This window comes from Silene latifolia, chromosome 3, assembly GCF_048544455.1.
Source record: "Silene latifolia isolate original U9 population chromosome 3, ASM4854445v1, whole genome shotgun sequence".
In the NCBI taxonomy this organism is placed as follows: Eukaryota; Viridiplantae; Streptophyta; class Magnoliopsida; order Caryophyllales; family Caryophyllaceae; genus Silene; species Silene latifolia.
This window is the reverse complement of record NC_133528.1, coordinates 55,710,385-55,723,961: the sequence shown is the minus strand read 5'-3', so window position 1 is coordinate 55,723,961 and position 13,577 is coordinate 55,710,385. Positions and strand designations below refer to the sequence as shown.

At 40.2% G+C, this 13,577-nt stretch overlaps 1 non-coding gene across 1 annotated transcript; it reads right to left on the bottom strand.

Moving 5' to 3' along the window:
- Nucleotides 1–13,016: 13,016 nt before the first annotated feature.
- On the bottom strand, nucleotides 13,017–13,123 carry LOC141650527 (small nucleolar RNA R71). Its single transcript, XR_012546553.1, has one exon. It is a non-coding gene; the product is annotated as a small nucleolar RNA R71 (small nucleolar RNA).
- Between the last annotated feature and the right edge of the window lie 454 nt (nucleotides 13,124–13,577).

Genomic DNA, 13,577 nt, shown 5'->3' with positions numbered 1-13,577 from the left:
CGTTGTTGTTTTATAAAATCTGTGGTGATCCATTCGGGGATGGTGAGCAGATTGTGGCAGGTGATGATGTTTACTAGCTATGGGGCCGTCATGGGGAGTCATCACTCGAATCTAGCTTCCGCTGTCATGAGATTTATCATTCAGTTTTTAGTCGTTGGACATTAGTAACTTTTCTTTGGTTTTTGGATTTTGTAACATGTAAACATTAATTAGTTATACTTTAATAATTGTGTTTTGGATTGGTAACTTTGATATACTAACCTCGGGAAACCGAGATGGTGACGGCCTCTCATGCTAGGGTGGTCCTGGTAAGGCACCTTGGTATGTGGGGGTGTCACAAAGTGGTATCAGAGCGACGATTCTGGAACTTTAAACCAATGAACATAGGGAGTCTAAATAAAATGAACCCAGGGAGAGTTGTTTGGAGCTACCGCAAAGACTTGGGAGACGTCCCGAAGTCACATTGAGGCCCTTACAATTTCTAACCGGTCAACATGGGGGTGTCTTGGGAGTTGTTATGTGTTTGGAGTAATGTGTGTTGTACTTGTAGCAGTGATTTTTATGAAATTGTTGGATGAAATGAGAAAGTAATGTGTGTTGTACTAGTACCTTTATCTATATGTTAGGTGAAGTATATTTTTGGATTGAATGGAAGTGATTAGAGTATATGTAGTGTGATGTGGGGGTATGTCTATATGACATGATGATGATAATGTTTGGTTTGTTGGTAGTGGCATGTGATTAAGGTCGTGCGTCTATATATATGAATGTTGTGTTTAATTTACATATGGGTATGATAAAGGTTCACCTATGTACTGGTTTTAGAAGTATTGAGTTGTTATTGTTGCCTTATGCATGTTCAAGTTGTTTTGTTTAGAAAAAAATATTGATTTGTATGAAGACCGATTATGGAAGGGTTGTCTTAAAACTGTCATAAGTCGATTTCTAGAAATGATATTGCTGTAATTCTAATTGTAGGTGATAGCTTGTCCTCTTACGATTCTAACGATAGGTCACACGCCCAGAATGACCAAGGAACGAGTGAGATATGACTGTTTTACGAAAACTTGACGTTGCTGAGAATTGTGTCGGTACTCGGCCGAGTAAGGTAATACTCGACCGAGTAAGGGATACTTGGCCAAGTATTCCCAATACTCGACTGAGTAATCCTTCTGTGACAATTTGGGTCAGCTTCTGGAGTCGAAAACTCGACCGATTAATATAGTTACTCGACCGAGTATCCTGTACTCGACCGAGTACGCCATGTACTCGACCGAGTACCTCTTTGGGCGATCATTTTGAGTTAGTGGCTAAGTTCTTAAATTTATTTTGAGTCATAGGTTATGTGCACACGTATGTTTTGAGTCTTAAAGCATTCTTTATGTATGTGACAGTCTTGATACGTAAGTTACCAGATACTATGATGTCGAAAATGTCGGCTTATGAAGGATATGTGTTGGGTAGGGAGGACATGAGTATATGGGATTGTGATGAATAGTGAAAAGAGTAATTAAAGTTGACGAGTTATTGAGATAAGGAGCACAATATGTGTGCTATGGTGAGGGAATTAGTCGTTGACTTAAGTGGTGTAGTGATGATCGTATATGGTCAAGTGAAGATAGAGCAGTAATGTAAATTCGAGGAATGTTAGAAACAAAAGTTGAAATGAGGGATGTGAAAATTATGGTAATTTGGGATATATAGTGATTTCTGGAGAAAGATGATTATGACGATGTTGGGTAAGGAGATGACAATGGTGTCTAGAGAGCTTAGATCGAGGGATGCCGCAATAAGGATTTGTAGATAGTAGCTGTTATGGAGATTTATATTACTAGAAGGTGAGCCTAGTGTATAATCATTTGGGAGGTAATGGGATAAAGTGAAGCTTGGTTATCTAGGATTATTAGAAGAAGATGTAATGAACTAAGGAGAAATCATTGAGTGGGTGGATCAATCAGTGGAGGGTATGAGTGAAAAGTGTGATGAGAAGGATTGTTGATAAGAAATGAATGAGAAATAATGATATAGGCTAATAGAATTTGATTATTTTTGGAAGTAATAGAAAAAGAAGGATGATGGTAAGTTGATTGAACGTTACCAAGAATTAGGGGACATGAATGTCAGGCATCATGGAATTGTGTGATGCTACCATGAGGGCGTGAGCTAGAGGAGTATATATATAAATTGCAGGATGACGTGTCAGACCTGAGTTTGAGGATTTAAAGGAGTAAGAAGTTGGTAGAATGTTTGTACGGTAGGAGACTATGGTGGTGAGGTAGGTGATTATATAATCAAGGATAAAGGTTGGATAGTTGTTGAGGTAAATTTTGTTGATGGATTTAATGTTCGTTATTTGGGGTGATAACCAGGAGATGAAATGAATTGTTATATTTAGAGGTGATGGTAGGAGAGTAGTCACACGAAGGATGGTGGTGACGTAGTGTTGTCATCACTAGTGGTTGAAGATGATGTTACATAGGGAAGTTAGTTGTTCTAAAGGGGTTGATTGTGTGGAGACTGATTGGTATATATGGTTGTGAGGGAGTATAAGATGTGGATATAGGAGGTGTTTGCTAGTAGTTGGGTACTGATGGTATGGTTACATTTGTCAGAAAGTGGTAGTTATGCGAATGGGAGAATGTGTTAGGAGGGGCATACCAGTTAAGCATGGGCGAGAGGTAACCTTATCAGGTGGTAGTTTATGTAATCAGGATTGGCTAGTTAGATTCGATTATACGTCCATGATATGTGTAAATGTTTGTGTGAGGTTCTAACCTCATGAGTCATTGTATGGATAATATTTATAAGGTTGGTATCTGTGATTCCGTGTAATATGTTGAGTTGTGATCTAGTAGAGCAGTTTTAAGAAAGTCTTCTGGTCAAGGAAGTTTTACTGAGTTAGTGTTATGGGATTGTAAAAGTTGTGATGACTATCGATATGGTTGTTGTGCCTCGAGTGGCGATCTGGGCACGATTATATAGATTGTTGTTTATCTACTGATGAGACGAACTTTTGAAAATATATATATCAGTTATATAGATTGTTGTTTGTTTACTGCTGTTGGCTGTCAGTGTCGGCCTGGGCATATAGAGTGTTGTTTTGTTTATTAATGTTTCTTACCAGTTTCGGCTTGGGAGTGATGGTAGAGTATGATATGGAAGAAAGTTGCGTATGTTTCCGTTGTTGTCATGGTATAGTGATATTCTGTTATTGGGACATATTTGTGGCAAGAGTTTTGTGGAATGGGTGTGTGCTGAGCTGGAAGCGGCAAGTGGTTTATAACCTTTTTATTGGGACAGTGAGTACGGAGTATTGGGACTTAGTATCATGTTAAGTTATAGGTGAGTTTTGTGGTAATAAAAGAAATGAACTTGAGAAGCTAATGTGGGTGTGTGTAGCAATTGTGGATCGTGAGTTATGATCGTGGAGATAAGTGTATATATATATATATATATATATATATATATATATATATATATATATATAGAGAGAGAGAGAGAGAGAGAGAGAGAGAGTATATCGTTTTGCGGTAATGTTGAAAAGTTGGGGTAGTGGTTATACTGAGGATTTTATGGTATAGGTTATATGGAGTGCAGAATGAATTTAGGTATGAGAACAGTTAGAGTAAGAGCGCTATAGGTGGTTATCGTTGACAGGTGGTGGTGATGAAGATATTGAGAAGATATAGCTAAGGATCTAGTATTAGTAGGTTACGAGGACGTGACATTTATCTTAAGAGGAGTAGGATGCGACAAAGAGTGTTTGATGGTTGTACATGTTGTAGTATAATTTGGAAGTTTGAGTGATTGTGTGAATAAAGGATGGATTTGTGTTGCGGTTGATTTTATAACAAGCAATGGCAGTGCTGGTAGTAGGATTATGTTTATGGGTATGAGTAAACTTCGAGGACGAAGTTCGTTTTAAGGGTGGTAGAATGTAACATTTCGTTTTGGTGGTTGATCTTGTTTGGTGGATTATCTTGGTACTGAGTTTGCTAGTGAACGTTATGGACGTAAGACAGAGTCGGCAACACTTATGTTATTGGTATTCGATAGTATTATGGAGTTGGTTGAGTTATTCTACGGTTGATGTTATGTTCTGAGTTGCGTGGTTTAGATAGGCGTTGTGAAGTGAGTGAGCGTCGAGAATGTAGGATGAGAGTTGAGTGATGTTGGTTGGCTGAGTGGCAGGTGTGTATGCTTTATTTTGTGCATGGTATGAACTTCGGGAACGAAGTTCTTTTTAAGGAGGAAAGACTGTAATACCACGGTTTTCTGAGTCTAGTATACTCGGCCGAATAGGGCTAACTCGGCCGAGTAGTGCGTCGTGTAGTTCTGGACAGGCTACTGTCCAGGAATACTCAGCCGAGTATGGTAATACTCGGCCGAGTAAGGGATACTCGGCCGAGTATGCTCAATACTCGACCGAGTATCAGGTCTGACGGGTTAAATTCCGCGGTTTGGTTAAGGTAATTAGAGATTATATAAATTATGCTTTTACAGTTTCTAAATCATTTTTACCAAAACTTAACGACGTTCATCTCTCTCTCTAATCACCCTAATCACTCTCAAGGCTAATTGATCGATCGCAAGTCTACACTTCCGTTTCTTGTCTCGATTTCTTTGGTAAGTCTCTAGTTCTTTATAATCAGCTAATAGGTTGTCTTTTAGGATTTGGCCCTAATTATTGTTTTGGGTTAATTTGGGGGAAGGGTTTATAGTGATGGTATGTGATTATTGTGGGTAGGTAACGGTGTCATGGAGAATTGCTATTGATTGCTTTTGTGTGCCTGGAATGCAGAAAGGTGGGGTTTCCCTACTCGGTTTACTGTTTAATTCTGATAAGATTTAGTGGTAATTGTTGTACTATTGGTTATCTGTTGATCGTTGTTGGTGTATTGGAGTTGGTGTTGGTGTTGTGATGGTTAATGCTGATGTTCGCGAGGTGCGTCCTCGGCTGAGTGGAGTCACTTCCGGGAGTGGCTTCATGCCCTAGTTTCGCCTTCTGTGGAACCCGCCACAGAAGGTGGTGTGCACATTAATGATCAGGGTTATCGCTTGTTGATAAGCGGGGGCTTAGGTGGGGATTGGCTGCGGTTCCCCACTGGTAGTGAGGATTATCTGTTGTGATGGGTAATCTGGCAGGGCTACACACTTTAGTGTGTAGTCGTTAGGTGATATGATTGGGAGTTAGAGGTGGATGATGATCAGCAGTTTGTCTTTTGTACTTTTCTTATTTTGATTATACAGTAACTGACCCTGTTGTTGTTTTAGAAAATCTGTGGTTATCCATTCGGGGATGGTGAGCAGATTGTGGCAGGTGATGATGTTTACTAGCTATGGGGCCGTCATGGGGAGTCATCACTCGAGTCTAGCATCCGCTGTCAAGAGATTTAGCATTCAGTTTTTATTCGTTGGACATTAGAAACTTTTTACTTTGGTTTTTGGATTTTGTAGCATGTAAACATTAATCAGCTATACTTTAATAATTGTGATTTGGATTGGTAACTTTTATATACTAACCTCGGGCAACCGAGATGGTGACGGTCTCTCATACTAGGGTTGTCCTGGTAAGGAACCTTGGTATGTGGGGGTGTCACAGGTAGAACTGAGCTTGCGGGGGCTGAAGCAAGGAAGAAAAGAAAAAAAATGAACTGATTGAGAATTCGCCCGAGCTGTCTTCAGGACTGGCGTCCCAGTACATGACCCGCTCGAGTCAAGCTCAGGACGGGCGTCCCCATAGCTTAAGAAAATTTCCTGATGCAAAATCCGCCCGTCCCCATATGAGGTCGAGCGTCCCTAGCTGCTATATGAGCAAAAACACGGGACTCATGTCCCTCATTCTTCATTTCTATCCTTCTTCAAACACAAACACAACAAATTCCCTCACTACAACCATCAACCCCATCATCCAAAAACACTAATTTCTCAACCAAGTTCATCCAAACCAATTGCAAACTTGCTAATAATCAAAACAAATTACTCCTTTGCCAAAAAAAAGACATTCAAGCACCAAAATCTCCACAAAATCAATCAAAATTTCTAGGGAACGATGTTTATTGTTTTGCAGGGAAATACTCTTTGTATCTTCTAATCCTGTCACTGTTCTGTTGAACTCGGCCGAGTAGCATTGATACTCGACCGAGTAGGCCATACTCGGCCGAGTAAAGAGGCACTCGACCGAGTATTCAGAATGACCGATTAAGCTCGCTACTGATCTCAGAATACTCGACCGAGTAGACAAAATACTCGACCGAGTAGAGACTACTCTCTACTCGGCCGAGTATTCCAAATACTCGACCGAGTACCCAAAAATCGCGGTCCAGCTCGGTTATTTCCGGAAAGCCCTATAACCCTTTTTCCATCCTTTATTCTGCCTCCTACCTTCATTCTATACAAATGATGTGACTCTTAATTGCGCACATTTAGTCCCCTAATTGAACCCATTTTGCATACTAATATAGCATTTCATGACCATTTTATCCGTCAATTCCTTCCTATTTTGATTTCCTATTGCATTGTATATGTCTTGTAGGAAAGAAGATAATGAGGCAGAATTCCCGTCTCTCGTGTATATTCGGAAGCTTTTTGACGATCTTAGATGTACAAATATGAAGAGGAGGCAAGAATGACGACCGAGGATGAAGAAATAAAGAGTATATAGGAGGATCGTAAGCTTAAAAGCAAGGAGATGGAACTGTCCCAGGATCCGTGCATCCCAAGCCCTGGACTAGCGTTTCAGCATAGGATCCGAGCGTCCTAACACCAACCCGTGCGTCTCAGCCAAGAATCCGAGCGTCCCGCAGCCAATCCGAGCGGATCTCCTTACACGATCAAACCGTGCTTCAAGCCAGGACGCACGGATCTTCTTAGGAGTTGCTACATGATCCGCGCATATCCCTCGGTACTTGCAAAGCTCTATTCAACACTTAAGAATGTCATTTACTAATCTACCCTTCCTTAACCTAATGATGTACCACTATATATACTCCAATTGTAATAATCAGGAACTGAGCCCTCTTAGTGGAGGCAAACCTTCCCTAGATTAGATTAGGAGTAGATTAGAATAGATTAATCCCAATCATTCCACATTAATCTTTCCTTAATTATTGTTCAAGTTTATTATTGGGTAATTGAAGATTATTGGGTTATTATTTGGAGATTTGATAACTCTTAATGAATTAATCAAGTTCTCTTCTATTATCCTTTCATTTCCATTTGTTCATCCTAAGTTTGGTATAATTCCTTTACTCTTTACTCTTTATTGTTTATTTCTTCACTCTCTTATCATGTTTGTACTTGTTGTGATGATTGACACCATTGATAACATGTCTTCCATGATAATGAGTGAGTAGTTACTTAACTAGGATTAGTGGGGACTAAGGAACTATAACATGGGGGTAGATTCATACTTAATCCAATATGTTATCATATTATTTCTTGTTTATTGTAGTGTTAACCTATGCACATGTTATGTTTGATGAAATGTGAGCCTATGAATCCTTGCATTTTTACCCGTCTCTTATCTTTTCAATGAGACTTGTAAGATATAAACCAACTCAAGTCTTGTTAGACCATGCATATAAGTGAATAGGAGGAAAGTAAGTCGACTTGTAGGTGTTGTAGAGCCTAGACGACTCGGCTCCGGGACCCAAATCTTCCTATGAACCGTAAGACATAAACTAACTCGGTTCCTCTACAACATTAAATGCTTGCAATTATGAAAACATGTTTGTATGATCACCACCATGAACCCCCTATGAATCCATGACATCCTAATGCTTTTAATCATTTTGTTTTATTGCTTGTCTACCTTCCATTGCTTTTATTAGATTAGAATCATCAACCCATTTCAATTGTGACAACCCTTAGCATAACTACGATTACCCAAATCAATCGTGACACTAGCATAAATTGAGATAGATAGACATAGAACCCATAGCACACCGACCCGTGGATCGACCTCGACTTAACCACTAACTAGTTGTTTGTTGAGAAATATAAATGTGTTTGATTGATGGAGTGAACAACGACTCGCTCTACATCAAAATGGCGCCGTTGCCGGGGACAGTGTTTTGTGATTAAGTTCTTACTTGTTTGTCTATTTTTATTTGTGCTTTAACCTTGAGGAACTTGTTCCTCAAGGTCGTTTTTACCGTTTTATTGAAGTTTCCATGTTTGTAGTTGTATCTTTATCTTTGCTATGATGATGACCCAAGACTTGGTACATGGAGTATGTGGTGGATCTTTTGAGTATGACTACAATGGGTATGAGGAGTTTGAGGAGCAAGTCAACACAGACCTACCTTACTACTACCCCAACTTTCCCCACCAAAATCCCCACATCCAATATCCACAACAACCACCCACCCATGACCCATTTTACAACCAATTCCAAATGCCACAATACAACCACTTTCACACCCACCCACAACAAGAAGATGAGCATGAATTTGACATTCAAAGTATGGTTCTCCAAATGATGGGAGACCAACAAAATTTTTTCAAACAAGTGCTAGAGGAGAGCTAAAATAGGGACAATGTTCTTCAAAGCATTGTTACCAATGTTGAGGAGTTGGCAATTCAAATTGCCCAAATAAAGGAAACCCAAGTAACTACTGCTCACCATTCCTTAGACATTGATCATGAATGCAAGTTTGAAGGAGTTACCTTTGATGAGAGGTGGGAAGAGTCAATCTCTTTGAGCTATTGTGAGTATGAAAGTGTAGTATTTGATGAAGAAGATATGAGGTTGAGTAAGCCAAATACTCTTAGCCTTTGTGAGTATGAGGGTGTATCCTTTGATGTAAACATTGAGAAGGTGGAGGAAGAACTATTGAGGAGAAATGAAGCCCCTATTTATGATTCATATGGAGAAAGCAATGATGACGCATCTATGGAAGAAGATGATGAGGGAAAGATTAGCTCAAATGACAAATGGAGTTGTGAAATCAACTTGCTTGAGGAGCCCATCTTTGAGAAGTTTGAAGTTTGCCTTCATGACAGCCTTTTCAAACCCACTATGGAGCCCATGATACTTGGAGATGACATTATGGACCTTCTCACGAAAGTCAAATCATCATACAAGAATTACCTAGTGGACAAGCTCAAAGAGAGGGCTAAGAAGGAGCCTACTTGTGGAAATTTGGCACCCACTATCCCAACTCCTAAAACACCTCATCATCAATGCAACGGAAGTTCACCTTCTATTCTTGGAAAATCACCTACTCCAAGTATTTATAGGAGCAACCGAAAAATTCCCAAAGACGAGAATCTCAAGTTTGCTAGTTTTAAGAGCCGGGAAGGCCATCGCGACAAATCAAAAGAGAAAAAGAAGGAGTTCAAAGGAAGGTCCCTCATGAATTGGCCCTCTTCTATTTTGCAATGGTTCAAAACTTATTCATGCTTACTTGAGGACCATTCACAAGCTTTTGACCAACATTTAAGGGCCTTGAGCTCTATGGACAATAGATTTCAACATTTTAAACTAGTTTGGTGGAGTCCTATCTCAAACCACCATTTGTAAAATATTGCTTTATACAACTTTGCATTGTAACATATTTAATGTACTTTTAGTTTACTTACATTTTTCTACATGAGAGTTGTGAGGGAGGGTTACTTACCCATTATTTGAGCAAATTTTCAGAAATTGATAGGAAGGAAGCACAAAAGGGTGCAAGGGAAGGAATCAGCATGAAACGATTGAAGGGTCGATAAAAAACAGCTCAGGACGTGCGTCCCGACAGCAACCCACTCATCCCGAGCTGTGCTTCAGGCAAAATAGATTGTTGTCACAAAATCCGCGCGACTTGGAGCCAGGACGCGCGTCCCACTTCTGATCCGCTCGAGCCGACATCAGGACGCTCGTCCTGAACCATGCATTGAGCAATTTTTCTTCCTGGAAGAAGATCTGGGCAGATTTTTCCTAGGACGCGCGTCCCGTTGAAGATCCGCTTATTCTGGAGCCAAGCCGCTCATACTGACCTGAATGTAAAACAACAAGCCTGGCTGTAAAGGGATCTGCGCGTCTCCTCAATAGGACGCCCATACTGCATCCTCATGTCGCTCGAGTCGATGTCAGTATGCACGGAATGTAACGGGTAATGGCTGGGTCACAGTTTAAATCCGCCCAAGCCCAACCCTAGCCCGCTCGTCCCAGAATCTTATCTTCGATATAAACACCCCCCCCCCCCCCACCATCCCTATTTCCTTATCTTATCAAATCAAAACCACATCTCATCACCCACAAAAATCCCCACCACAAAAATCAAGCAAAATCCCATCATAAATCCCAACCACATCAAGCAAGGATGGTGAATCTAAGGAGCAAAAGCATGCAAGAAAGCCGCTAACTCCGCACCCAAGCGACGTAAGGGTGCTACTTCATCCACCCCACGAGAGGCAAGGGGCCAAGGGAATGTAATGATAAAAGATGTTGCACAACTTAAGTATTTCCCGGAGGTAATCTTCACCAACGATGAACACCGCCGACGATTTGAGCAATTGCTAGGTAAGGACTATGAACCCACTCAATTCATCGATCTTGATGCATGATGTGACCATAATTAGCGCATATTTAGCCCCCGAATTAGCCTTGTTCCCATGCTTTTTAGTACATATTTGGGTCATTTATTGTCTTTAGTTCTTTGTTTTGCATATTCTTTGAGATTTTGATCCCTTGGTAGGAAAGGAGTAAGAATCTTGCATTTTCATGGCAAAACGAGACTAAATTGATCGAATCCAATGACCAAGCATCAAGGAGAGACAAGATTAGAAGGCCTTTGTACATATTATAGTAGATGAGCAATGTTGAGAAAGGATCCTTGAGTCCCCAAGGAAATCCCCAAGGAATTTATGAAGAAAAGGGAAGAAAAGAAGAAGAAATGTTGCTGAGGAAAATTCCGTGCGGATTGTCTACAATCCGGCCGTCCTCCACATGCACAATCCGTGCGGTATCATCCCAAGACGCTCGGGTTTGCAGCCCACAATCCGCCCGGATTCACCTGAAGCCGCCCGTGTTCCACCGCCAGAATCCGCCCGTCCCGGCTCCAAAACGCACGGATTCCTGTACAGCGCAATTTCGTCTTCTCCAAGCTACAAAGAAAGAAGCCCTTCCTTCAAAAAATACCGGCTCCTCCCTGCTCAATCTAAAAAGTGTAATTACTAGTTTAGCCCTTAGTTAACCCTAATGCATCCCCCTAATTTCCACTATAAATACCCCATTAGTCTAATTAGAAGAGCATGTTCTTCTTATCAATAATTAGAGTAGTTAATATCAATAAAATCTCTCTTTAGTATTGTAATCAACAATTAATCAAGTTCTAATACAAGTTTTATTTCCTTAATCTCTCTCTTGTTCATCCTTTATTTTGGGTAATTGAAGATTATTTGGGTTATTATTGGGAGATTGACAACCTCTCAATCAAGCATCAAGTACTTCTTTTATCTTTGCTTTATTATTGGAATCATTAGTAGGTATAATTCTCTTAATCCCTCTTTAATTATTGTTAATTACTTTCATTTATTCATCATGTTTCCTTTTGTTGGTATGATTGACAACCTTGCTAGCATGATCAACATGATAATGAGTGAGTAGTCTCTTAGCTAGGGTTAATGGGTGATTAGGGGAAACCAACATGGGGAATGATTCATGCTTAAATTAATATGCTTTCATGATTTATTTGCTTGCTTGTTTTGATCTCAACTCATGCACATGTTATGTTTGATGAAATGCGAGCCTATGAATCCTTGCATTTTTTACCCAACACCTATCTTTTCAATGAGACTTGTAAGATATAAACCAACTCGAGTCTCATTAGACCATGCATGTTGTTGAGTAGGGAAGATTAAGTCGACTTGTAGGTGTTGTACAATCTAATCGATTCGGCTCCGGGACCCAAACTTTCCTAGGATTGTAAGATATAACCCACCTCAATCCATCACAACAATAATTGCTTGCTTATAATTTGAGAACATGTTTGTATGATCAATTCCCATGATTCCCCTATGACCCCATGACACCCTAGTGCTTTTTATCAATTGTTTACAACCCTTTTAATTCATCTTGCTTGTTTATTTTCATTGCTATTTTAGTTAGTGACCTTCTACATCAACCCAAATTGTGACACCCCTAAGACACCACTAGTTTCAATAGAAATCTCATCTCAATTCCCGTCCCTTGGGATCCGACCTTTACTTGCCTCTTTACTAATTGTAGAGTTGTTTGTGAAGCTATAAATTGTGTTTTGATTCGGACGTGACCCAACGACCACACTTATTCAATTGTGAACACGAAACGGACCGATCAAAAATGGCGCCGTTGCCGGGGACGGTGTTAGCTTGATTTAGATTTTCTTACATTGTTATTAGTTGTGTCTTTCTTTGCCTTGGGGAAGTAAAACTCCTCAAGGTTTGTTCTAATTGTTTTCGAGTTGTTTGATATTTTGCATGTCTAGAAGGTCACAAGGTGATTTGTTACCTTTTGATCGTGAAATTGAAAGAACCTTGACAAACAATAGGAGATTTGTTAGGAGGAATTTGAGAGGTATTAGTGAGGTTGTTCAACCAACTATTGAGTTCATCAACCCTTTTGCAAGAGAAGGTGAGGAGAACCCATTACAAAATACCCCAAAAAATCAACCTACAATGCCTAAGTTTTCATCAAATTCCGTACCCACCGAGGAGAACCTACCCAATGGTACTCCCACACCACAACATCTAACCGGAAATTTATTGCCAAATCCGCCTTTATCCAATTAGTCGAAAGGAGCCAATTTGGGGGGATGCCTAGTGAAGACCCTCATTCTCATATGGAAACCTTTTGTGACTATTGTGAGGCGATTTCTCAAACCGGTGTAACTCAAGACCAAATTCGATGGGTCTTATTTCCTTTTTCTCTAATTGGCACCGCGAAACAATGGTTGAAGGGCCTTGATAAGGCCACTCTCGGAATTGATTCTTGGAAGAAGTTGGCTCTAGCTTTCTACAAAAAATTCTACCCACCGGAAAAGACTAACATGCTAAGAGCTCAAATTACGGGTTTTAAGCAAAGGGATGAAGAATCTTTGTATGAAGCTTGGGAGCGGTTCAAGGGAATTTGTCGCTCATGTCCTCACCATGGACTTAGCGAATGGTTCTTGGTACAACAATTTTGGAACGGTTTATATAAAGATTTAAGGAACATTCTCAACATGGGATCAAATGGAATGTTCACCGAAGTTGATGACAATCAAACATGGAACAATATTGAGGAAATGGCGGTCCATAACTCACAATATAGTAGACCTCGCAAGGCTACTAGAGGAGGAAAGCATGAAGTGGACTCCGTTACTCAATTGGGTGCTCAACTTAGTGCTCACATTGACACAATCAATTTGAAGTTTGAACAAGCTATGGCTAGACTTGAAGAAGCCTCAAAATCACCAAAGCATCATGTTAATGCCATGACGGCATCCTCATCAATCCCAAGTGGGATATGTGAGAATTGTGGAACTTTGGGACATGACCAAAGTGAATGTAGGGGAACAAATGAACAAGTGAATGCTTTCCAAGCATACAAGAGTGGTACCCCTTATTCC